At 35.5% G+C, this 27,107-nt stretch overlaps 1 protein-coding gene across 7 annotated transcripts in view; it reads right to left on the bottom strand.

Moving 5' to 3' along the window:
- FUT8 (fucosyltransferase 8) overlaps positions 1 to 27,107 on the bottom strand; it is a 398,079-nt gene that overhangs the window by 183,031 nt on the left and 187,941 nt on the right. For 5 of the 7 annotated variants that reach the window (XM_046008252.1, XM_046008253.1, XM_046008251.1 and 2 more), the window contains one exon: positions 15,846 to 15,935. The gene's annotated coding sequence lies outside the window, so the exon portion shown is untranslated. Of the gene's footprint in view, positions 1 to 9,745; positions 9,846 to 15,845; positions 15,936 to 27,107 lie in introns of those variants that run through there. The other 2 variants (XM_046008254.1, XM_046008255.1) reach the window with 2 other exon arrangements.

Raw genomic sequence — 27,107 nt, 5'->3', positions numbered from 1 at the left:
ATTACCAGACTTCATTGTAGCTTAGTCATTTTATCATGGCATCCTTTTCCATAATGAATAGGTGAACTCCTTATGCTCAAATACTCCTGGCAGCAGTTCTTCTGTCTTCTTGATTGATCTCTCATTAGTTAAATAAAAACTATGATACATGTTAACAAGTAACTTTAAGAAGTAAGCTTTTATAGAACCCAGGTACATTTCATTTCAAAGTCCCGTGTTCTTAATCATAATTCTCTTTTTAAAAGGGGAAAAAAATGGGACACCTGGGTGGTTCAGTCAATTAAGCATCTACCTTCAGCTCAGGTCCTGATGGTCCTGGGATGGAATTCCACATCTGGCTCCTTGCTCAAGAGGGAGCCTCCTCTCCCTCTCTCTGTCACTCCCCTTGCTTGTGCTCACTGTCTCTTTGAGAAATAAATAAATAAAATCTTAAAAAAATAAAAAAATTAAAAAAGGGGGAAAATGTCTATATGATAGTATACTGGATGATTAATGAGAAAATCCTATTATGCAAAAGAAAATGTTTAGAAAATGTTTCTTATCTGCCTTACAGATAAGAAAACCAAGGCATTTAAAGGTGAATTAATGGGGGTAAGAATGGTGTCACACAGCTAGCAATGATCAAACAGAAATTTCAACCCAGCAACCTGGTTCCAGATTTTACTGCAAGTATGTCTTTCACAGCCAAGTATCTTCCCAGTCTAGATCAGACATCTGAAACAAAAGGACCCCTATTAATAGTCAGGATAAGAAATAAAATCTTTGCCATCCCAAGAACACTACTAATTAACAGTGATTTTTGGAAGAATCATTCTACCTAAAGAACTCTCCTGTTTTCTTATGATCTATAAAGACCTTTGCAGCTTGAATTGTAATATGAACTTTAGAAAGTGGGGGGCAGGTGATTCCTTCAAACCCCCCCTCCTCATTCATGAATTCATCTGTATTTATCCACTGCCCCACTGCCTACCATATATCTGACACTATACTAAGTACCAAGGATGACAAAACAGAGATAATACTCATTTTAGTGGATCACAGAATCTATTGGGAAACCAAAAATGAAACAAATAATTACACATATCTTATGTTTCTAAAATATGCTGAGCCTACCCCCAAAACACAGGGATTTTGAACTTGTTGTCTGAAATACCCTTGTCCAAATATCCACCACAGTTCTTTCCTCATCAAATTCAGGTCATCATCACTCAACTATCACCTTCTCAATAAAACCTTCCCTGACCATTCTATACAAAAATGGTATACTTCACACTCCAACATTCCCTATCATCTTCCCTGATGTACTTACTTTTCTCTAGAATACTTATCACCATCAAACACACTTACTTGTTTAGTATCTGTATTCCCACCAGAATAAAAACTCCATGAGATCAATAATTTTTGTCTATATTGTTTAGTATCATTCAAAGTCTAGAACAGTATATATAATATAGCACACACTGAATATTATTGACTAATGAATAAATGAGTGCAATGAAGTCCAAGAATAGTGACAGTGTATAAAAGAAGAAACCATTAATTTTATTTAGACTAATACACACAATGTTATTATTTATATACATGTCATCATAATAATTAAAATACCAATTATAAGTGCTATCTATCATTCAAGTATATGGTATTAATTTAAGCATTTTGTTTCAGTTTTTCTGTAATTCCTTCCTTATATATATATATATATTTTTTTTTTAAGATTTTATTTATTTATTTCACAGACAGAGATCACAAGTAGGCAGAGAGGCAGGCAGAGAGAGAGGGAAGCAGGCTCCCCGCCTAGCAGAGAGCCTGATGTGGGGCTTGATCCCAGGACCCTGGGATCATGACCTGAGCCAAAGGCAGAGGCTTTAACCCACTGAGCCACCCAGGAGCCCCTCCTTTCTTATATTTTTAAACAGTTAAATTCTACATAATAATAATTTACTGATAAAGAAGTTCACATTTTTATTCTAGAAGGGAGTCAACATCTAACAAAATTATTTATTCTCCATTCTATCAACTATCACACCTTAAAAAATGACAATATGAGAAGCACTATTCTACCTGGGTTTGAGATTACCATACTCATTGAACTAGAACACGCGTCTTATTTTTCAGAAATGGAAAACTAAAAATCAAGAGACAGAGAGAGAGAAAAGGACCTAAAAACCACCTTCCAAGGTATATAGTTTATTTTTTTGCTTCATATGCTCAGTGTGTGAAGATTTTATACAATTACGGCACTTACAGCTAAACATCTAGAAAAAATTTGTCTCAAATTTAGTGTATCATGGTCCAAAGGATTATGTAGCCTAACAAAACTCTTGTTTTGAAGAATGATACTTTTATTTATACCTAAACAACATTAACCTATCATTTAAACAAGTATTTAGGGGCGCCTGGGTGGTTCAGTGGTTAAAGCCTCTCCCTTCAGCTCAGGTCATGATCTCAGGGTCCTGGAATCGAGCCCCACATCCAGGTCTCTGCTCGGCGGGGAGCCTGCTTCCTTCTCTCTCCCTCTTTGCCTGCCTCTCTGCCTACTTGTGATCTCTGTCTGTCAAATAAATAAATAAAATCTTAAAAAAAAATAAACGAGTATTTAACAATAATCATTTTAAAAAGATAAACAGACCTTGAGACACAGTTTTCAAATTCAATCACCTATCATTGAAACTCCAATAATCAGTCAGTATGATCTTCCAGAAGATTAAAAAAAAAAAAAATTGCTGTAGTATTTCTAATGAAATGAATTTGTTAGAATAATCTGTGTACAATGGAATTTTTCATGAGTCCCCTAATTTTTCCTGATAAAAATACAACTTATTACAAGAAATTTGGAAGAAAACACTCAGGAAGAAATAATTTAGTATGATCTGCCATATTATACTGTGAAAACCTAAGAATATTAACCAACTATACCCAGGACTCCCAAAACACATGTATTCTCTCCCCTTATTAAGAAAACCAGGGGCGCCTGGGTGGCTTAGTCAGTTAAATGTCTGACTTTGGCTCAGGTCATGATGCCAGGGTCCTGGGATCAAGCCTGGCTTTGGGATCCCTGCTAAGTGAAAAAACTGCTTCTCCCTCTCCCTCAACCTCCACTCATGCTCTCTAGCTCACGTTATCTCAAATAAATAAACCTTAAAAAAAAAAAAGAAAAAGAAAAAATCAGTAATCGTACTAAGCAAAGAAGAAAGCAAAAACAAATCTTCAATACAGTTAAATCTAACATCTATTAATATCTATATCTAAACTAAGTTTTCAAACAGAAAAAAAGCTAAAGAATGGTCTCAGTTCTCCATCTTAAAACTAAAATTACTATAAAATAGTTTCTTACTATTATACACATGTAAAAATGTTACTATTCTGGGGCGCCTGGGTGGCTCAGTGGGTTAAAGCCTCTGCCTTTGGCTCAGGTCATGATCCCAGGGTCCTGGGATCAAGCCCCGCATCGGGCTCTCTGCTCCGCAGGGAGCCTGCTTCCTCCTCTCTCTCTGCCTGCCTCTCTGCCTAGTTGTGATTTCTCTCTGTCAAATAAATAAAATATTTTAAAAAATGTTACTATTCATTTTAAAAATATACCCTGTGACTATTAAAGATAAATATTAAATGTTAAAGGTAAGTATTTCCCTCTGGTTAACTTTCATTCTCCAGAAAGAAAATGTGGAATTCCTTAATGTTGATACATTTTATATTTACAGGACAATGGACTGTCAACCAGTAACAATGTCTACTGATACAGGTATTAGGTTTAAAAATCAATTTATACTAAAACATTTAAATTAGGTTAATTATTTTCAAATTATGGTACATGATCACTAAAACAAAAGAAACAATCACAGAAATGCATAAAGGATAAAGAAAAGTTCATAGGAAATTTATCTTTTGAAATAATAATTCATAGATTACCATTTCTGCACCATCTCTCAAGACATTTTACTTAAAGATAAACGGTCTTACATTAAAGAATTCATTGCACATATCCTATTCTATAGCCTACTTTAATTCATTAAAGAACACCTTACATGTCAGCCAGTATATATCTTCACACTTCATTACAAGACCGCAGTGTATACTACATTCTATGTATTTCTAATAAACTTACTTAACCATTTTCCCTATTAAGAGATACTTGATTTCCATTTTTTCAGTTTTTAAAATGAACTATTTATAATACAGTGATCAGGACACTCCATACTTCTTCACTACAATGCTCCTTACTCCAAAAGCTTCCCCAGAAAACAGAACAAATGTATTCAAATATTTTTAAGTGTCTATTATGTTCCACTCACTGTTCTAGGCAATCTAAGTTCCAACAGTGTAGGGACTGATTCTGTTTTAGTCATTGCTTTATTTCCTGTGTTTAGTGATTGTCTGATACATAGCAGACTATCATATATGTGTTGAATGAATGGATGATACGATATATGTGTTGAATGAATGGATTCACCCTTCAGTATTTTAAGTGTTGACTTTGAAATTAGTTCAGTTTTCTTTCTTTCTTTCTTTTTTTCACTCTGCAGAGTAATAAGCCTTTAAATGTCTATCACTCACAATTCAGGCTCACTACTGGGAGTCAAGGATGAATATAGAGGAAGAAACAGTACTACAGCATTAGCTTTTGGAACCTCTGCTCAGCTGCATTTAAAATGTTCAAAGTTCCTTCTGAGCTTCAAAACATCATCCATAGGAAATGTGAATCTAACAGCTAGCTGTATGTTTTCCTTTAGTCTAACATTTCCATGAAAAAAGAGTAGTAACACTCTCTAAAAGTCCAGCTGGCACACACAGAGAAACCTTAAAAATCCAATTAAACTACAAAATTATGATGAATTCATAAAAGATTTATTTTGCGTTTCCAGGAAAAATACTTTGAGAAAGAGAGAAAAAAGACCACTGAAATACCAAAAAATAACAAAATGCTTATATTCTGATCAAATTTCAGCTTGTAAATTTACCATAGATCTGTTGAGAAGCCTTATTTAGAGGTTATACATGCTATTCTGTTTTCTCTCATTTGGAAAATCCAGGTACCACAAAGATTAAATTAGAATCACAAACCTGGGAAGAACCTTGAAACATATAGAATTCAACCTTCTGCCTTTTACTCATGTACACTTAAGCCAGTTTACATACATAAGCCATGTATCCACAACAAAGAATTACCCAGCTCACAGTGGGTATGGGGACAGGAGATGTGATAAAGAGTTAAGGTGGAAGTCTGGGAAAAGAAATGTTAAATCATTCTAAGAATGTTCTCATTAGAGAAAACTGTTTAGAGGAATGTCATGACCCAACTTCCATTTTAGTATGATCTCTCTAGAATTTATGCTTGAATGTTAAATCCATATGTTAAATGCATATGCTTGAATGGAATATCCAAGTTGATTACGGTCAAATATTTTGCCTCTTAATTGGTGAGGACAACATGCAAAAATATAGTGAAATAGGATGCTGGTTTGTATTAGATTGTAAATACCTTTTCAACTCCAAAAAGCATACGCTACTAATGAGGGTATTTTTTTTTTTAAGATTTATTTATTTGACAGATAGAAATTACAAATAGGCAGAGAGGCAGGCAGAGAGAGAGAGAAGAGGAAGCAGGCTCCCAGCCAAGCGGAGAGCCCGATGCGGGGCTCGATCCCAGGACCCTGGGATCATGACCTGAGCTGAAGGCAGACGCCTTAACCCGCTGAGCCACCCAGGCGCCCCTAATGAGGGTATTTTTATAAGCACACTCTATTATTATTATTATAATATACAACCTATATATTATTATTAGATTGTAAGTTCAAAAGAGTTTATCATGATTTTATGACTCTTTATATCCTCACTATTTAGAATACACAAAAGGTATTTAATATTCGCTGATGGCACTGAAAATACAGATATTTATCTAGTCCATTTAAATAGAATTTCATTACCACAAACATTTTTAATATTAAAATATATATAAAAACATATTACCACACTTGAATAGATAACTTACACACCAATGTTCATAGCAGCATTATTCACAACAACCCAAATGTCCAGTGACAGATGAATGGATAAACAAATGTGACACATTCATAAAATAAGATATTGTTCATTCTTAAAAGAATGAAATTCTGATACATGATATAACACGGATGACCCCAAAAGACACTATGTTAAGAGAAAGAAGACAGTCACATAAGAACAAATATGTGATTAAACTCATAAGAAGAACCTAGAATAGTCAAATCCATAAAGACAAAATAAAACAATGGTTACAGGGGTTACAGGGGCTGGAAGGGACGCAGAGTTAATGTTTCATGAGTACAATAGTTTGGGATGCTGAAAAAGTTCCGGAGATAGTGGTGATGGCAGCACAACATTGTACACGTACTTACACTGAGTTACGGTATAAGTATCTCCACCTAATGACATACTTAAAATGGTTAAATGGTAAATTTTATGTTATATATATATTTCACCACAATAAAAAGGACAAAAATATTGTATTACTTTATGAATGACTTGCCCAAACATTTTATAAATGTATGATAACAGAATTCTAATAGCTCTTAACATTAAATTATTTTTTTAAAATGAGTTAAAAAAGAAACATTCAGTTCTATACACATCTGCTTTCTTTAAATAACAAGTACCAAAGGGGCGCCTGGGTGGCTCAGTGGGTTAAAGCCTCTGCCTTCGGCTCAGGTCCATGGTCCCAGGGTCCTGGGATCGAGCCCCACATTGGGCTCTCTGCTCGGCGGGGAGCCTGCTTCCTCCTCTCTCTCTCTCTGCCTACTTGTTATCTCTCTCTCTGTCAAATAAATAAATAAAATCTTTAAAAATAAATAAATAAATAAATAAATAACAAGTACCAAAAAGAAAAACCAACCCCTGAAGAAACAAAGTTATTTTTTATTTCAGCAATACCAATAATGCATGCAATTATTCTTACTTTGCAAACCCTTTGCCTTATGACAAAAATACTTAAACATAGTGATAATCAACATAGCCATATGTTTTAACAGTCACACATAAATTCATCTCCACTTTCTCAGCAGAAACTTGTCTGCACTTAAATGTTTTTGCAATTCAGTTTTTATTTTATTTTCTTGTATCTTTTTCCTTGCCGGTAAAAACTATGCATACAAAGACTATTTCCAACTTTCTGCAACATTTTCAAGGCAGATAACAAGCAATCTAATAAGAAATATAGTATGTCAAATAAAATGATAAACTGGGAATTCTTGAAAGTGATTAACATTCTGTATGCTAAATTATTCCCTAACCTTTGGGAAATGTGTAAGAAAATAAGTTAGAATTTACATTCTTCCCCACATATACAAAAGCTGACACAACTGCTACAAGACAGAAAGGCAATAATATTTTTGCTAATTATAAAAATGATTCACATTCAAACAAATCCAACTGAAATTCATGGAACTATAGAACATTCTTAAAAATACAAACTCCCTAATTCAATACAATATACCACACATACATCAATTTCTTTTCTATTCTATGATGTCAAAGAAATTACATTGATTTAACACATAGTTAAATTCAACAATATTGATTTAACATGTAACTCATTTAACATGATTCATTAATGGGACTCGACCTCAATTTACCAACTAAACTTTAATATTGGTTAATTAATTATTTCTCTGGCAGTTATCAAATTAGGCAGTTTTCAGTACTGATTAATTTTCCAAGATCTGCCCACATAACTATAATTGTATACAGAAGTCTCATTAAAAATGAAGTTACCTAAGATAAAAAGAATAAAAGCAAATAAAGAGGTATATTCAAGTGTTTGACTCCCTTAGTACCCTATGCATAACCCTTCTAGTAGCTATTTCAAGTGACAATAAATCATTTGATCAATAATTTCCCTACTTTCCCAATGAAATACATTAAGCAAAAATTAAGTAAACTATTGTAGAGTCCTCCCATAAAAACAACAACCTAGAAATGTATTTTTCCTTAGTATACATTCCTAAAAATACATTGTGGATCTTGTGTCCAAAAGATCTAGCCAGCAAAATTCATATATTTATATAAGTTTTTAGCAGTTTAACATTTACATTCAGATTCAACAAAAATTTCTTAGACTACACTAGGAACTGAATTCCAACCACAACTTTATAAAATGGGTATTAATAATCTCATGTTAAAGGAAAATGAGGCTCAGAGAAACAAAATAATTTGATCTCACAATCAGTAACTACTGAATTCAAGAGGTGGAATCCAGATATTACTAAAGCCAAAAGGAAGGAGGAAGAGAAGTAACACTTTTTCTGTGTCAGACATGACCCAGGCACTTGGCACACATTTTGCTATTTAGTTCTTACCACTGCTTTGTAAGGTAGACACAGTCTCCATTTTGAAGATGTAGAAAATGAGGTAAGAAATGATTTGACTTGATCCAGGTTTGTTCAGAAAATAGGCAGCTAAGACAGGACAGAAACCCTGGGATTATATATTGGCAGATTTTTGTCCTCAAACCATAACTGCAATCCAAGGAGGGAAGTTCGTTTGACATGTTGTTTTATTTATTTTTTTTTCTTTTTAGGGTTTTTTTCTTTTTCTTTCTTTCTTTTTTTTTTTTTTTTAGAGAGAGAGAGTATCTGAGTGGAGAGTGGGAGTGAAGGTAGGGGGGCAAAGGGAGAAAATCTCAAGCAGGCTCCATGCACAGTACAGTGCCCAGAATGGGGCTTGATCTCACAACCCTGATATCACGACCTGAACCAAAATCAAGACTCAAGATGCTTAACCAACCGAGCCACGCAGGCATCCCTGTTTTCAGTTTTATTTGGTTTTTATAGAAAAAGGAACAATTTTACCGTTTTAATAAGATTTCTAATTCTTTTAGAGAATGATAGCTCTGTTGGTAATCCCTGTAAGGTCACTATCATGAGTCTACCAGGCAAACAAAAGATAAAAATGACACAGATTTAGCATGCAAATAGATGTCAACCCAATAATTAATCCAGTAATCTGATAGGAAAACACAGAATACCTTTTGTCATTAGAATAGATTTGCTAAGAATAAGACCCTCTTGAACCAGGTACCAATTCTTGAAACACTACTTTGAGCAACAAAAATGAGAATTAATATTTAGACAAAGCAGGTGAAATATTACTCCTCATTCTACCCAATACTCCTACATTCCACTAACTGAAACCTATGATTCTGTTTCTCACTAGCATAACTCTACAGGAGAGCAAGAGCAGGGAGAAAAGCCTGGTCTCAGAATGGGAAAGAAACACCACCATTTCAAATATAAAATCAAACCTAAGCCATTTTCCTCTCTACTTGAGAAAGTTCAGCAATGTAGCACTCAAAGTATCTGTCTTCTACTAACCTATAAAACTGCCTAAAATCCAGTTAGAATATTCTCTACCTTTACAAATTCTCACCTGTCTTTTCTCATCTGCTTCTGTTATTACTCAAAATCTACTCAAAAAAAATAATAATAATAATAAGGTAGTTAGACATCTAGAGCTCTTTTATTCAGGAGCAAAGATCAATAATTATCAAATACTGGCCAAAGCATGAAGGATTCATATTTCAGAATAATTTTCAAATTTTGCCACATGGAACCAAAGAGTTGTATGAAATATTCCTAGTAGCTAATGAATGAGAGAGAATGCCAGGTAGATTTTATTATAAAAGTATATAACTCACATACACTCATTCATTATGCCAAACTTGAGGCCAGAAAAATGTATAAGTATCACAATAAAATCGAAGTTCTAAAATTCTTACCCTAGAATATGTAAGGAGTAGAGGGGAGGCAGGTGATAATTTGTTGTAATTTTTAAAATGAGTCCTCATCTTTCTCTCTGATCTCGTTTATGATGCAATCCTACAGGAAACAAATTAAAGTCTAAAATGAACTCTGAAGTTTCTGAATAATACCATTTTCATTCCTTTTTTCTTTTTAAAGATTTTGTTTATTTATTTGAGAGAGAGAATGTGTGTGTAGGATCAGGGGGAGGAGCACAAGGAGAGGGAGCACAATGGGGCAGCAGAGAGAATCTCAAGCAAACTCTCCACTGAGTGGAGCCCGAGGTGGGTCTTGATCTCAAGACCCTGAGATCATGACCTGTGCTAAAACCAAGAGGAGGACACTTAACTTACTGAGCCACCCAAGCACCCCTACCATTTTCATTCTTGAGAGGAATGTGTATTCTGCTATTGTTGGATGAAGTAATCTACAAATGTCAATCATATCTGGTTGACTGATGGTGCCCCTGAGTTGAAATATATTCTCACTAATTTTCCGCCTGCTAGATCTGTCCATTTTTAAGACAAGAGTGTTGAGACACCCAGCAACAATAGTGGAGTCTCTTTCTTTTTGCAATTCTTTCAGTTTTTGCCTCACACATTTTGATGCATACATATTAAGGATTATGTCTTTCTAAAGAATTGACCCCATTATCATTATATAATGCCCCTGTTTCCACTTGAAGGTTTTCCTTGCTCTGAAGTCTGCTCTGTCTGAAGTTAATAGAGCTATTCTGGCTTTCTTTTGATTAGTGTTAGTATGGTATATCCTTCTCCATTCTTTTATTTTTATTCTGTATGTGACTTCACATTTAAAGTGGGTTTCTGTCGACAATATATAGTTGAATCTTGTCTTTTGATCCACTCTGACGGTCTCTTCTGAGTATATTTAGACCACTGGCATGTAAACTAATTACTGATATACCTGGATTGATATCCTCTCTATTTGTTACTGTTTTCTGTTCATTGCCCTTGTTTTTGTTCCTATTTATATCTTCTGCTCTTTCTCTTTTTGTGGTTTTAATTAGGGATTTTTTTTTTTTTTTTTAAAGATTTTATTTATTTATTTGACACAGAGAGATCACAAGTAGGCAGAGAGGCAGGCAGAGAGAGAGAGGAGGAAGCAGGCTCCCCGCGGAGCAGAGAGCCCGATGCGGGGCTCGATCCCAGGACCCCGAGATCATGACCCGAGCCGAAGGCAGCGGCCCAACCCACTGAGCCACCCAGGCACCCCTTAATTAGGGATTTTTATGAGATTCCATTTTCTCTCCCTCTTAGCCTATCAATTATACTTCTTTTTTCACTTTCTTTTATTTTTGCCCTAGAGTTCACATTATACATTTACAACTACTCCAAGTCCATTTCATGGGTAGTGAAGTACAAGTACCTTATAACAGAATATTCTTAATTCCTCTTTCCCAACCCTTTTATCACTGCTGTCTTTCATTTCACTTATATTTAAGCTACACTCATTGAGTACATTGTTGATAATATTATTTTAAACAAATTATGTTATCTGTAAAATCAATTAAGAACAAGAAAAATAGGGGTGGCTGGGTGGCTTAGTGGGTTAAGCCTCTGCCTTTGGCTCAGGTCATGATCTCAGGGTCCTGGGATTGAGCCCTGCATCGGGCTCTCTGCTCAGTGGGGAGCCTGCTTCCTCCTCTCTCAATCTCCGCCTGCCTCTCTGCATACTTGTGATCTCTCTGTTGAATGAATAAACAAATAAAATCTTTAAAAAGAAAAAAAAATACTCTACTCTTAAAAAAAAACAAGAAAAATAAAAGTTAAAGTTATTCAAAAGTTATTTTAAAGTTATTTCCCTTCACCTAGTCTTTCTCTAATGTTCTCCCCTTTTTTAATGTAGATCCAAGTTTCTAGCCTATACAGTTTTCCTTCTCTGAAGAACTTCTTTTAATATGTCTTATAAGGCAAGCCCACTAGCAACAAATTTTCTACATCTTGTTATCTGAGAAAGTCTTTTTTCTCCTTTGCTTTAAAGCATAATTTAGCAGGATATGAAATTCTAAATTGTTGGATTTTTCTCCCAACACTTTATTCCACTTCACTCTTTTCTTGCTTGTGTGATTTCTGAAGAGAAGTCAGATGTAATTCTTACCTTTGCTTCTCTATAGATAAGGTGTCTTTTCCCTTCTGGCTTCTTTCAAGATTACCTCCTGTCTGATTTTTTACAGTTTGAATATGAAATGCCTAGGTGAAATTTTGGGGACTCTTACCCTGCCTGGTGTTCTCCAAACTTCCTGAATCTGTGGTTTGGACTCTGACATTAATTTGGTGAAATACTCTGTCAATATTGCTTCAAATATTTCCTCTGTTCCTTTTACCCCTTCCTCTCTTTCTGGTATTCCCATTATGCATATATTATACCTTTTGAAATTGTCCCACAGATCTTAGTTATTTTTTTTATTTTTTTTTTCAGGCTTTTTTCTCTTTGCTTTTTAAATCTTTTTTTTTTTTTCTTTTTTAAGATTTATCCATTTATTTGAGAGAGAGAGTGGTGGGGAGGGGCTGAGGGAGAAAGAGCCTCAAGCAGACTCCACACTGCACACAGAGTCAGACACAGTGACTGATCCCACAACCCCAACATCATGACCTGAGCCAAAACCAAGAGTTGGATACTCAACCAACTGAGCCATCCAGGTGCCCCTCGTTGTTTTCTCATTTTAGACATTTCTACTGACATATCCTCAAGCTCAGAGAGATTCTTTCCTCAGCTATGTTTGGTCTTCTAATAAGCCCATCAAAGGCATTCTTCATTTCTATCATAGTATTTTTAAATTTCTAGCATTTTTTTTCTTTCTTAGAATTTTATACATTATCCATCTGTTCTTGCATCCTGGCTATTTTCCTCATTAGAGCCCTTGGCATATTTGTCATAATTGTTTTAAATTCCTAGTCTGATCACTCCAATACCCCTGCTGTGTTTAAGTCTGATTCTGATGCTTGCTCTGTCTTTGTAAACTGTACTTTTGCTTTTTAGCATGCCTTGTCATTTTTTGTTGGAAGCCAGACATGATGCACTGGAAAAAAGGAACTGTGGCAAACAAGAATTAGTAATGTGGGGTAAGAGAAGTGTTCTATAGTCCTATGATTAGGTCTCAGTCTTTTAGTGAGTCTGTGCTCCCAAGTTATAACCTTCAAAAGTTCTTCTCAATCCTCCTGCACCACTACCCCCACCATACACACACACACACACACACACACACCCCTTAGGACAAAGAGGATGGCTAGAGGAGCAACGGGATGGCTGGAATTAGACACTTTTCTTCCCCTCCATGGAAGGCTAAAACAGCCTAGAGTTGGATATTACCCCTCCTCCAGGTCAGTTAGGCTCCAATAACATCATAAAAGGTTAGACACTGACAAAATAATTTTTCTTTAGGGCAAATCTTGTCAAGAAAAATGGAATGCCTTGGCATATTTCAAAATGATTGATTTCCCCTTCCCATGTAGGAAGTACCAGGGCACTTTTCTCTAATTCTCGCTGTGAAGACATGGTAGAGCTGGAGGTAAAATCATGAAAAATGTGGGATTCTTATACTTGGGCCCCCCTAGACTTACCACACTGAGCCTCTGGCAATTCATAATTAATTTTAGGCTTTTTCCTACCCAGTACTGGTTTCCTTAGAGGTCTCTGCTCCTATGCTCTGCTAGAATAAGTTGTCATTCTCATTCTCTGTATTTGCCTGTCTGTCTCTCCAATTTGGGGATAGCAGCTAGCCCTGTGACCTCACCTCTATGAAAACTCTAAGAAAGCTGAAAGTTTTCAATTTGTTCGGATTCTTACTTACTGTTACAATAGAGTGATAACTTGCATGCCAGGCCAAAAACCACTGAAAAATCCCCATTTTCAATTTTTACCTTCACATTTTGCTAATTGATAAAGTGATATATAACACTCTCATGCTATTAAGGAGAGAAAGAAAATAGAGATCTGTATATGTCTCAACGGCACATAAATTACCTAAAATACAATTGTTCATAGAGTTCACCCTATAAGTAATACCAAAATGCAAATTATTAAATAATACACTCCAACCGTTCTTTCTGAAGCAATGAAAACATACAATAAAAAATTATAGGGATCATTTAGATCCTGAATTGTGATTACAAACTAAAAACAGCTCCTAAATAAAGACCTAAATATTAGATTTCCATAGGGGCTTTTCAAAAAAAAAAATCTATCCCCAAAAACTGTAATTCACTTGTATCTTTGCTGTTCAATTTGCAGAAAAATAAAGCCTATTTCTTAATTTCTAAATAGAATGATAATATCTTCTAAACAAACTTAAGTTTTCATATTCTTCCTCTGGAGGAAAAAAAAATCAGTAAAAAACTAAAATTTGTGAAATTTGACATTTGGATGCCAATTCCCAGCATTTACTATTGCTGTGGAATTAACCTTTATCAAAATTAATTTACTTAGAAAATCCTAGTTCACTGTATGATGCTGTCTGCTCTTCTTATAACAAGAAATACAGCTAATTTTTTCCCAAATAACACTGTAAAACAGCTCATTACTCTTTATATTATTGACTTAAATTTTATTCAACTGAGTTTTTAACATACTTAATCAAATGCATGCTGGTTAAATAAGATGAAAATATCTAATTCAACTTAAGAAATGTGAAAGCATGTTGCAAATAAGCACCCAAACATAGCAAGAATGTCAGACTAACCAAACCCAAGGGAACATATTAGCAGTATCTTCACTTCACATAAATATAACTTTATTTTATTATTATTGTTTCCACATCTGTGATGTATTAGGTACAACAGACATTTCTGAGCCCTTAATATATTGAACAGATGGTGAACCATTACAAAATTAGGAACAAGGGCAACATCTTAAGGAATCATTAATAATCTTGTCTTCAGCCAGAGGAGAGCCACCAAAGCTGGATAAATACTTTTCCTACGAGGATAATGGGGAATTAGGGTGAAAGACATAGGAAATGATTTGGGGATGGTCACAAAAAACATTGGGAAAAATGACTATAGTAACTAGTTAAAATATATATATATATTAAAATATATATATATTAATTATATATATTAAAATATATATATATAATATATATATGAAGAAAATATATATATGAAGAAAGAGTAATATATGAAGAAAGCATAATTGACCCAAAAAGAGGTCAAATGAGAATGAAGATGGACGCTTGTGAAAGAAAAGAATGCTCTGAAAGTTCCATTCTTAATTTGCTAAACATAAAAAATATTCTTGTGAAGTGTGTAAACCTGGCGATTCACAGACCTGTACCCCTGGGGATAAAAATACATTATATGTTTATTAAAAAAAAAAAAAATTTGGAAGGGGAGGCGAACCATAAGAGACTATGGACTCTGAAAAACAACCTGAGGGTTTTGAAGGGTCAGGGGTGGGAGGTTGGGGGAACAGGTGGTGGGTAATAGAGAGGGCACGTTTTGCATGGAGCACTGGGTGTTGTGCAAAAACAATGAATACTGTTACGCTGAAAAAATAAATAAAATTGGAAAAAAAAAAAACAGATGAAAGAAAAGAAAAAAAAAATATTCTTGAGACCCCACATTCCTGCAATCCCAAAACAAATTCAGAATCAAACTATAACTAACTTAGTAATTAGCATAGTTTCTAGCTAAAGTAATAACTAATAAAAATGGAGCCAATTATGTCAGTTCACAAAAGATAAATGAAAACATCAAAAGAAAAAACCAAAAAACAAAAATTAAGATTCTCTCATTATGTCAAGTGGTTATATATATGTAAAAATAAACTATCCAGGTGAAAATGGCTGAGACAAGATAATCTAGCAGACAGAGCTCAGAATGTACTCCTGCTCTCAAAAAGTCACATGATTTTTAAGAAAGTCCCGGATTATCTCCAGAGTTGAAATAATGTAGTATCAGTAGAATCTTTTGAGGAAAAGTGATACAGCATCAATAAATAATGTAGTGCTTTCTGGGCGAAGGAACACTACCTACCTAAAGAAAAAAGGATTTCCTAACTTTTAAAGAGAAAAATTTGATTTATTAGTAATTTCAATATTAACTGTGAAAAACAGCTTACCTTCCTTCCACTAGAACATAAGCTGACAAAACCACATGGTATTTCCAAAGGAAGATATTATTGCTTGAATCTGGGTCACTAAAATTATCACTGTGCAAAATGAGAAAAAAAAAGGGATAACATTAATTACCTACAATTATGCATTTTCTTTGTTGTTAACATGAAACATATCTCACATAATATCTCACAGGCCATTCAAATGAGATACATGTCCCTACGTTTGAAATCTCCAGAGTGAGCTCCTTTGAAGACTGAACACATAGTTAAAACTATTTAAACAATTCCTGATCACTAAATGTGAATAAATTTTTTTCCAACTAAAAAATTTCTTTTAATATTTACTGTTCTCACACCACTTTATTTTTTCCTTAACAACATGGAAGTTCAGCTATACAAAAAGGCTCACTATTAAAAACAAAACACATACACACACACACACACACACACACAGGGAGGGGGGATATTCAAACAGCTTCAAGGACAAAAAACATGCTTCACATAGATCATGTTTACAGTTCCTCATCTAGAATTCAGCTAACATCCAACTGCAGCAATCAGCCAAGCTTGGCAAATTAAAATAACAGTAATTTTGACAGATTATCTGCTATAAATATTCAAATATGGGCGTTTATGTACATGCAAGGGTCTCTATATGCCAATCAAAATGCTTTGTTCAGGATCCTAAACCTGATTTTTTTTTCACCCTTCTTTTCTGTAGGAATCCCCTAAGTCCTTAACTTTCATTTTAACTCTTTCACCTCAGCTGATAAAGGGGCCAATTATTTCTCTATTCATACCCATAGCCTGAATTTAAAATTTAAGGATAATATTCATATCAGACAAAAAGAAAGCACTTAGAATCTTTGAAAATCGAAGTCTATAAAGAAAAAAAGAAAGATTCAGGAATGAGGATGAGGTGGCTGCAAAGAGAGAATCTGGAAAGATGGCAACTGAATAAAAGATTAATGTTTTACTCATGTGGCCAGGTATGGCTTGGTAAGTAAAATCCAAATGTAAAGAGCATTGAACAACTTCATAAATTTGGGCTGCCTTCAAAGTTCCATTAAGATAGACTACCATTTATCTGGGGCAGCTGGGTGGCACTGCTTGTTGAGCTTCCAACTCTTGGTTTCGGCTCAGGTCCTGATCTCAGGGGTGTGGGATCTGGCTCCATACTTAACACAGAATCTGCTGGAGTGTCTCTCTCCCTCTCCCTCTGCCCCACCTCTGGGCACACACACACACACTCTCTCTCTCAATAAGTAAATAAAATCTTTTAAAAAATAAAAGACATAAAAGATAGACTACCACTTACTTGCCTCAAGGCAAGATCCTACACTTTGATGACAAATATATGAAAGTGTCAAAAGTGGGGAAATGCAATTTGTATGAAATTCAAACCAAATTCAATTTTTGAAATCCAGAGATAGCTCTGTTTAATCAAGAATAACAGCTCTAGGGGCACCTGGGTGGATCAGTGGGTTAAAGCCTCTGCCTTCAGCTCAGGTCATGAACTCAGGGTCCTGGGATGGAGCCCTGCATCGGGCTCTCTGCTCAGCACGGAGCCTGCTTCCCTTCCTCTTCCTGTCTCTCTGCCTACTTGTGATCTCTGTCAAATAAATAAATAAAATCCTAAAAAAAAAAAAGAATAACGGCCCTAATGAAGGCAAGATATCTCATGCATGAATTTATTAATTGTCCTCCTATCCTATCTCCCATTAGTCAGTTCCCCTTAAACATGTATGAAATTACTGAAAAGAACCCAGGAAAACTACAAGTGATAGATATGTCTCTGCATCCAGAGCAGACGATGCAGTTAAACAAAATTATCGACAAAAATTCAACCTATTCAGAGGCATATGTCCTTCTCTTTCCACCTGGAAAGAAACAGCTATGAATCTCTATTAAGATTGCTCAAATTATTTCTAGAAAGTTAAGCTTGCAGCGGTGCCTGGGTGGCTCAGTGGGTTAAGCCACTGCCTTCGGCTCAGGTCATGATCTCGGGGTCCTGGGATCGAGTCCCACATCGGGCTCTCTGCTCAGCAGGGAGCCTGCTTCTCTCTCTCTCTCTCTCTCTCTCTCTCTCTCTGCCTGCCTCTCTGTCTACTTGTGATCTCTCTGTCAAATAAATAAATAAAATCTTTAAAAAAAAGAGAGAGAAAAAAAGTTAAGCTTGCAAGAAAACTTTTCCTTTATGATCACTCACCATTCAACCACTCAAACCGAGGTCCAGCAGGGGATGTAAGCCAGAACAGTGGTTTTCAAAGCAGCAAAAGGAGATGAAAAGTCTAATCTAGGGGCAGTAACTTAAGACTCCCATTGGAGCTTGTCAGAAATGCAGAGTCTCAGTCCCTATCCAGGGACAGACTGAATCAGATTCTTCATTTTAACAATCCCCAAATAATTCACATAGGTATTAATACTTGAGAAGCTCTGCAGGAAGATTAGAATGAGAGAGAAGGTATAATCTGTTCAATGACTGGTTCTTACTGCAGGCCATTGTCCAATAAGCAATCAATTTTTAACCTCTGGTTTAAAAGCATCATTATTCTTCCCACAATCTTTGTACTTTATTTTATTTAAGATTTTCTTTATTTATTTGGGTGGCTCAGTGGGTTAAGCCGCTGCCTTCGGCTCAGGTCATGATCTCAGGGTCCTGGGATCGAGTCCCGCATCGGGCTCTCTGCTCAGCGGGGAGCCTGCTTCTCTCTCTGCCTGCCTCTCTGTCTACTTGTGATCTCTCTCTGTCAAATAAATAAATAAATAAAAATCTAAAAAAAAAAAATTTTTTTAAAAGAGAGTATGAACAGGGGAAGGGTCAGAAGGACCAGCAGACTTCCCACTGAGCAGGAAGCCCAACACAGGGCTTGATCCCAACTGAGCCAGTCAGGCACCCCTATGAAAATCAGATGCTTAACCTATTGAGTCACCCAGGTGTCCCAATTTTTGTATTTTAAATAAGGGATCTTGAAAAATAGAAACCCCTTGAGAGCCAAAGGAATTAGTATCTAATGATTAAATCTCAGATCCCAAGAAAGGCTATGACAGAGTTATCTTAGAGCAGGTGGTCCCATCTCATGCCCCTGAATCACATGAACTAGACAAGTTAATTTAATAACAACTCCTTTCATTCCAAATCCTAGACTCTAAGAGCATACAGCAGTTCCAGTAGCTCAGAAAGAGATCAAGAGCCCAAAGGCCCATGCCATCATCTAACCAGAAGAGGAGAAAGCTGTATGTGGTCATTATTCAGCTATTGTCTTTTAGCTCCGAATCAAGCCTTTAACACTCAACATAGTGATGCTGAAAATAGACTCTGGAAACTACTTTTCTCTTTGGCCAGCAAACCTGGCTGGCTGTTACTAATAAGGGCACTAAGAGAAACTTGCTTTTTCCAGTCAGCACTGCCCCAGCATAGGCCCTCCACTCCAGCAGCAGCAGTTGGTGACAGCCACCAATTTTTCCAGCACTCTCAGAAGTATCAGCAGAAGCCAGACAGTACTCCCTCCAGAGGTTTTGAGCCCCAACTCTACTCCTAAGCCCTTTTCTGTTCCCCCAGTATTGATGATTGTAGCTTTCTGCAATTATCATCTCTGTGTTACTCCAATGTTCCCCTTTTGCTCTTTCAACTCCAATACCTGTAATAATCCATTGGCTATATTAAATTTTCTCGGCAGAAAGATCTAGTGTAGATTGTTTCCCTGTCCAGATTCTAACTGATATATAGTGGCTAGATAGAATAAAATCCAGCATGATCTTGATCACTTAGGAAAATTATTTTCTGAAAACATGACAGCCTATGAGAAAATATTTACTGCCTCTCCTCCAAAATGGGTGCAATACGGGAAATGGATGCAAGAAGTATGGTTGAGAAAGATGAGGAAACACAACTTGAGGAAGTAATATATTGGGGGCTCCTGGGTGGTTCAGTCGGTTAAGTGTCTGCCTTCAGCTCAGGTCATGATCCCAAGTTCCTGGGATAGAGCCCCTCATCAGGCTCCCTGTTCAGCATGAGCAGGGAGCCTGCTTCTCTCTCTCCTTCTGCCTCCCCCCACCCCACTCTGCTTATGCATGCACACTTTCTCTCTGTCAAATAAATAAAGTCCCTTTTTTTAAAAAAAGCAATATATTGAACAAATATCATGACAGAAAGAAAACACATTTTAGTCCACAGAAATATAAAGAAAAGGCCAATAAAAAGTCTAAAACAAATATAGTTTTCCACTTTACATAACAGAAATCACAGAATTTAAGAAGTGGAAGGAACTTTACTCTTTTGCCTCTGCCACTGTTTTATTTTTACTTATTTATTTTTTATTAAAGTAGTTTTATACTGAGCGTGAGTTATCATACTTTCAGGAAGCCGCTGACAAATTAGAGAGAGGTGAAAGAAATTACAAAAAAATTGATGAAAGCAACAGGTAATAGGATGCATGAGGAGAGATTCAAGGAGTCACTTCCTAGCTCAGGCCAAAAAAAGAAAACTTCAGGATATTAGCTGCCTTCCAGTTAAAGAGTTCTAACCAGCTCTGCTTCATCACCCTACAGATGCTTAAAATGATAGAAGATAAAATAAAGGAAGACATGAAATGGAGCTTCTTAGCTTACTGACTCTCCTTTGAATCACTAATATAGTAGCGCTTACTGCTGTTTACACATGAGAATGAATGAGAATTTTTGACAAAAATAACAAAATAGTAATAATGGTGATGACACTCAGAACACAATGCCAGCAATCTGATTTAACTGGTCTGAGATGGAGTGTAGGCATATTACACAAACAAAACTAAACAAAACAGGGGCACCTGTACACAGTGGAGTGTACGACTCTCGCTCTTGAGATTGTGAGTTGAATCCTATGTTGGGTAGAGATAACTTAAAAATAAAATCTTAAAAAAAAAAAAAAAAAAACACGCCAGTGTTTATAACATACTGACAGAGGGACTGAGAACCACTTATTGGAGCATTCCATAACTGTAATACTCAAGGTATGGTCAAAGGACTTAGATAAATCCAGATTACCAGTGGAGCTCATTAGACAGGGAGCGCCCCAGGTTTTACTAAGAATCTAACAAGATCCCTGAGTAATCTGTATGCACATTAAAGTTTTGAAGAAAAAAAATTCATTCTGTAACAGTATGAAAAGGGTTTGAGAGTTTGTGTGTCCAAACTCCAACCTAAAAATAACTAAGTTGAATTTTTTTTTAAGTTTTAAACAGTCTACTTCTCTTTTTTTTAAAGTAATCTCTACACCCAACGTGGGCTTGAACTCAGGCATGCACCAACAACTGAGCCCATCAGGCATCCCTAAATACTTTTACTTTAAGTAAAATAAAAATACTTTATTTTAAGTCTACTAGGGTTTACTAAGAATATGGCTTTAGTAAGTGAATAACTTTTAATAATATTTAATAATAACTAATTAATTTATTCAGCCTACAAAGTTTGTAGGCATTGTTCTTTACAAAATAATTTAATCCTCAACATATCGCTATAAAGTAGATAATTTTATAATCCCTGTTTTACAGATAAGAAAACTCAGGAAAGAGTTATATAAAATAAATAGCTTGCCTTGGGTCACACAATTAGTAAAGTGGAAAGCTGAGAATTGAACCCAGACAGTCTTAGCTTAAACTTAACCACAAAATAACACTGTTTACCAACGCCATCCCAAAACATTCCGGAGAAAAATATAATTATTGGCAATAGGAACACTGTAAAAGAAAAAAAATCAGTGTGCGTTTCTCTGGTTTAAAAAAAGATAAACAGAGTTGTAATAGTGATATAACTACATCAACACTGTTAGGAGTCTGTGGCCGCCAGTTAAAACAGAGAGGAACATGACAGAGAAGACAATAACTCAGGAGGTTGCTTATAATGCCAACACTGTCAACATTTTAGGATAAAATATTGCATGTGAGACTAACCCATAGAAGAAAAATTTTTGGTAAGAATCACTTTGTTATCTACACTTAGGAAATAACTGAAAGCCCCTATTAGGAGATACATTCTCCTCAATGCCTCATTAACTCACCCCCACAACTGTTCCTACTACCACCATCGCCACCACCCTCAGAAAAGTAAAGAAAAAAGGCTATGATTATTTTTCACAATGAAACAGGCATGATATAAATTTAATTTGACTTTTCTCCTCTTCTGTACTCCAGTGCTCCTAACTTCTCAAAAGGTCGACTCTGCTTCCCTTATAACAGAAGTAAAAATTTCAGTCCCAATAAGACCCAAATGTTACTTTTGAAAATACTGAAGACAACTTTTAAAGAAGTCCAACACTGTCAGTTAAAGCCCTAATAGTAAGTTGTAATAATTCATATAAATTCTAAATAGCATGATGGAATAGCCAAAGTTCTCAAAGGTAAATAATGTAATTGTACCAGCAAATAGATTGAATTTAAAATATGCAAAATTATATCTTGAGTATTTAAAGAAAAGTAAAAATTTCTAAGACGTCTTAACTTCATTCAGCCCAAGCAAACTCCTAAAAAAAAGTACACTACCTCAGGTGACCTAGTTGCTGAGAATGAACAAAACTACAGTTATTAAAAATAGAGTTGTTTAACCCATAGGAGCTACTAAAGTGGATGATGGAGGAGCCAGAAAGATTTGAGAACTAAAAATATCAAAGCAAAGACTCACTGACATACACTCTTCTAAACACCTAAGTATAAAACTGTAAATTGAAGCAATTCATTGGTTCCTTTGAGTAAGGTTTTACCTGAAGAATCTAAGAAAGCTGAGGTCCAGGGAGCCTGGTGGCTAAGTCAGTTAAGTGTCTAACTCTTGATTTCGGCTCAGGTCACAATTGGGGTCGTGAGATCAAGTACTGTACTGGGCATGGAACCTGCTTAAGATTCTCTCCCTCTCTTTCTGCACCACCCTCCCCTCCCCTCTCTCCTCTCAAGGCAAAAAAAAAAAAAAGAAAAGGAAAAAGAAAAAAGAAAGAAAGCTAATGTGCATGTGTAGCACAGTCAGGATGCAACCTGAATTCCCAAAGAATGGAGTAAGAGTATCAGGAAGTCAACACTGAAAAAAAACCAAAAGAAGCATGTTTTTAGGAGACAGAACAACTGTTAAAAAACACAGAAGCAGAGTATTCCTGATATGACTCTTTTCACTAATATGACTAACAAAATCACCCATACCAAAACTCTTGAAAATTTCCATCAGGTTTTAATTATCCATATTAGGTAACCTATTTGTAGTTACTTTTTCCTTCTAGTTAAGACCAGAAAACCACTCTCTCCATCTGTCCACCTATCTTCCTAATAGTATGTGTTCTCAGTCTACCTTCCTTTGCTATCCTATTCCAAAACACTACATTATTTGAATAATAAAGTAAAATATGACCTATGACAAAATAAAATACACCTCAAGTAGTTATGTTTACTAAATATGCGTCGAATGACTAATCACTACTCCTTCTACCCTCATAACATAGAAAAATCGTATTTATTATACATCATGTGTAAAAACTTAAATGAAAAAAATTTACTACCTCCATCATCAATAAGAAACTTATTGTAGCAAAGAAAAATAACTATTTAAAAACCACTCAAATCATTTTTTCATAGGAAGAATAAGCTTAAAAAGATGATTCTCAACTTCACTGTCAATCAGAATTACATATTAAGCTCATAAAATTATAGACTTCTGGGCCCATGACCAGGGATTCTGAATCATAAAGTCTGAGTTTCCGAGGATGAACCCTAAATTTAATAAGCTTCCTAAGTAATTATTATGCAGATTATCCTTAAATTACACTTTCATATATACTGCACCTTCAAACCACTCTCAACTTCCCTATAAGCCCTTTAGGTCTGATCAGACTACCCACCCCTATCCCTCATCTTAACAGCTTCAACTTCTGATTAAACTACGTGCTTGGAACTAAGATAGAGAAAAAATAATAACAACCAGTTGTTGGACATACATTACCATAGGCCATGAACTTGACATAATCTATTACAGATATAAGAATTAAATGATATATTGCATGTAAAGTCTATAACAGTTTCTAAGATAAATGCTCATTAAACTAGCTGCTAGCTAAACTAATATACACACAAAACTCTGTATATGCATGTTTAGAGCAGCTTTATTCATAACTGCCAAACTTGAAAGCAACCGAAATGTCCTTCAGTAGGTAAATGAAAAAGTAAACTTTGATACATATGAAATATTATTCAGCACTAAAAAAGGTATAAGTTATGAAGCTATGAAAAGACACAGAGGAAACTTAAAAAGAAACCAATCTGAGAAGGCTACATACTACTGTGTGATTCCAACTATTTGACATACTAGAAAAGGTAAAACTACGGAAGCAGTTAAAAAAAAAAAAAAATCAGGGGCTGTCACAGGTAGAAGTTAGGGAAAGAGCAAGGGAGATGAATAGATAGGAGAAAGGATTTTTAGGGCTGTGAAAATATTCTGTATTATAATGATGGATACATGTTCTACATTTGTCCAAAACCACAGAACGTACAATAGGAAGAATGAACCCTAAGGTAAACTATGGATTTGGGTGATTATGATATGTCAATGTAGGTTCATCAATTACAACAATGCACCACTCTGGTGGGGAATGTTGATAATGGAGGAGTCTATGCATGTGCAGGGGCAGGGGATATGATTTTGCTGTGAACATAAAACTGCTCAAAAAAAAAGTCTTTATTAAATAACAACAACAAAAAAAAAGAGGGGGCACAGAAGAGCACCTGGGGGCTCAGTGGGTTAAGTGTCTGCCTTCAGCTCAGGTCATGATTCCAGGGTCCTGGGAAAACACGCCCAGTGTTGGGATCCCTGCTCAGTAGGGAGTCTGCTTCTCCCTCTCCCTCTGACCCTTCTTCCTGCTTGTGCTCTCACGCACTTGCACTTTCTCTCTCAAATGAATAAAGTAAAAAAATCTTATTAAAAAAAATAAATAAATTTTTAAAAGGAGGAAACAATAAGCTGCTATTATCCCTAGTAAGAGACTACTTTGTGGGGGTCATCATAATGACTCTAAGACATGGTTGTTACTTATTTCCAAGTTGCAGGAACTAAGGTTTAATAAATTGTCTGGGCAAATAATTTGCCCAGAGATAGTTAGGGAGCAGAGAAAGGATTCAAGGTGATACCTATGACTCCAAAACCTGAACTCTTTACTTTAACCTAGGCTAACTTCCAGAAATAGCAGGACAACAACGGTAAGCACAAAATCATTCTATAGTCATAACTACACTTTACAAGAATTTTCCTGAATCATCCCCAGGTCAACCATGACCTAAGCATGTCTCACAAATGTTCTTATATGACTAAGAACTGAAAGACAGGCATATACTATGATGGGTGGCTAACAATAGGTAATTATAATAACCAAAATTAAGTACGGGTTAATGAGTGAACTACTTCATATTAAGTAATGTTCTAATAAATATAATACTTAATATTTAAAGAGTATTTAATGTTTTCACAGCACTTTAAAATTATGAGTTAGGAATAACTCCACGATAAAGGCCAGTATGACTGTTAACATTCCTGCAGACAATATGAATAGAAAGGTAAATGAAATCCAGTCTAAGTCATTAAGCTATTTAACTCAAAAACATTACAAACTCAGTCTCTTGACTTCCCACATCAAAGGGCTGTAATCCTTAGTTAAGAGTACAAGAAGCTACAAGGCAATGAATTCAAAACAACCAAGAGACTTTTATATTTCACCCATCACAAAATATGGACAGAATAAATATGCAATTCAAAGTTCTCCTTCAGGATGCTTTCTACTCAAATTTTATAAAATCTGCTTACGTGCCTAATGATGAAGTTTTTTGTATGAATCATTTATTTTTTAAAACATTCTGGACCTCTTCTCAAAGCATCTGTTTTCCCCTCATCTCAGTGCCTCCCAAATGGCCATCATTTTCTCCTCCCAAGTACAATTTTAGCTTGCCTGTTCCAATCAGCTATCTCTAAAATGGTAAGCATTTTAGGCACTGGTTTCCACAAACCTTCCCCACTTGAATCACGTTCATAACAAATAAAACACAATTAGTCATGCAAAAAAAGATAAGTGTATACTGCTAACATACACATACCACCAAAACTAGAAATTCAGAAAATGAAAGTTACTAATGATAAAAGCACATTCTATTCTGTTAAAATTGCAAAGAGAAAAAAAAAAATTGCAAAGAGCAGTTTTTTTTAATTTTTATTTTATTTTATTTTAACCTGATAACTCTCAACAAGTTAATATAAGTCTCATGGAGGTTATTTAGTTTTACAAACCTTATAATTTATAGATAACTCTCTAGACAGATTTTTAATGAAATGTATTAAAATTAAGCTCTTAGCTAAATATAAAATGGTACATAATACAGAACAATATACAAATATAACTCAGCCGGGGAGAACACCTATCTCCCATTTGCTCGCCCTCTCCTTTAAGGACAGAATACCTCTCCCATACAAACCAAAGAGGTTTTGATTCACTACAATGCTACAGAGCTCAAGGAACCCAAACTACAGAAAGATGCCAAAGTGATAACACTTCCTTCTGCTGGAGATCTGTTGATTAAGCACATAAAAGTTGGTATCTCTACTCTCTAAATTTTTACAAAGAATGTGTATTATACTTCTACAATTAGAAAGATTTATTTTTTTTTAACATTTCATTTATTTATTTGAGAGAGAGCAGAGACACTGAAAGAGAGCACAAGGGGAAGGAGAGGAAGAAGCGAGCCCCTGTGATGTGGGACTTGATTCCAGGAACCTGGGATCATGACCTGAGGCAAAGGTAGATAGACACTTAATGGACCAAAACACCCAAACGCCCCAATTATGAAAGATTTGTCATTTTGAAGTGATCTGTTTAATTAGGTATATCTCTTTTTTTGGTAGAAAAGGCAGATTTGGAAATTCCTGCTTGAGGGACGTAACCTTAAACATTAAATCCCACAAAAAGCAAATTAGTGAGGTTGTGAAGGGTTCCAGGCAGAGGCACAAAGTTGCTGACTAACAAACATCATGGGTTTTTGTTTTTAAGATTTTATTTATGTGACAGAGAAAGACAGAGTGGGAGAGGGAACACAAGCAGGAGAAGTGTGAGAGGGAGAAGCAGGCTTCCCACCAAGCAGGGAGCCCAAAGTGGGACTCAATCCCAGAAACCTGGGATCATGACCTGAGCTGAAGGCAGACACATTTGGTAAATCTTTCCTCATCCCTTCTTACTAAATATTAAAAATATAATCCCTTCCTGAGCAAATTCTC

Source organism: Meles meles, chromosome 6 (assembly GCF_922984935.1).
Source record: "Meles meles chromosome 6, mMelMel3.1 paternal haplotype, whole genome shotgun sequence".
In the NCBI taxonomy this organism is placed as follows: domain Eukaryota; kingdom Metazoa; phylum Chordata; class Mammalia; order Carnivora; family Mustelidae; genus Meles; species Meles meles.
Note: the sequence above shows the minus strand (reverse complement) of the source record. Positions and strands in the feature narration are given on the sequence as shown.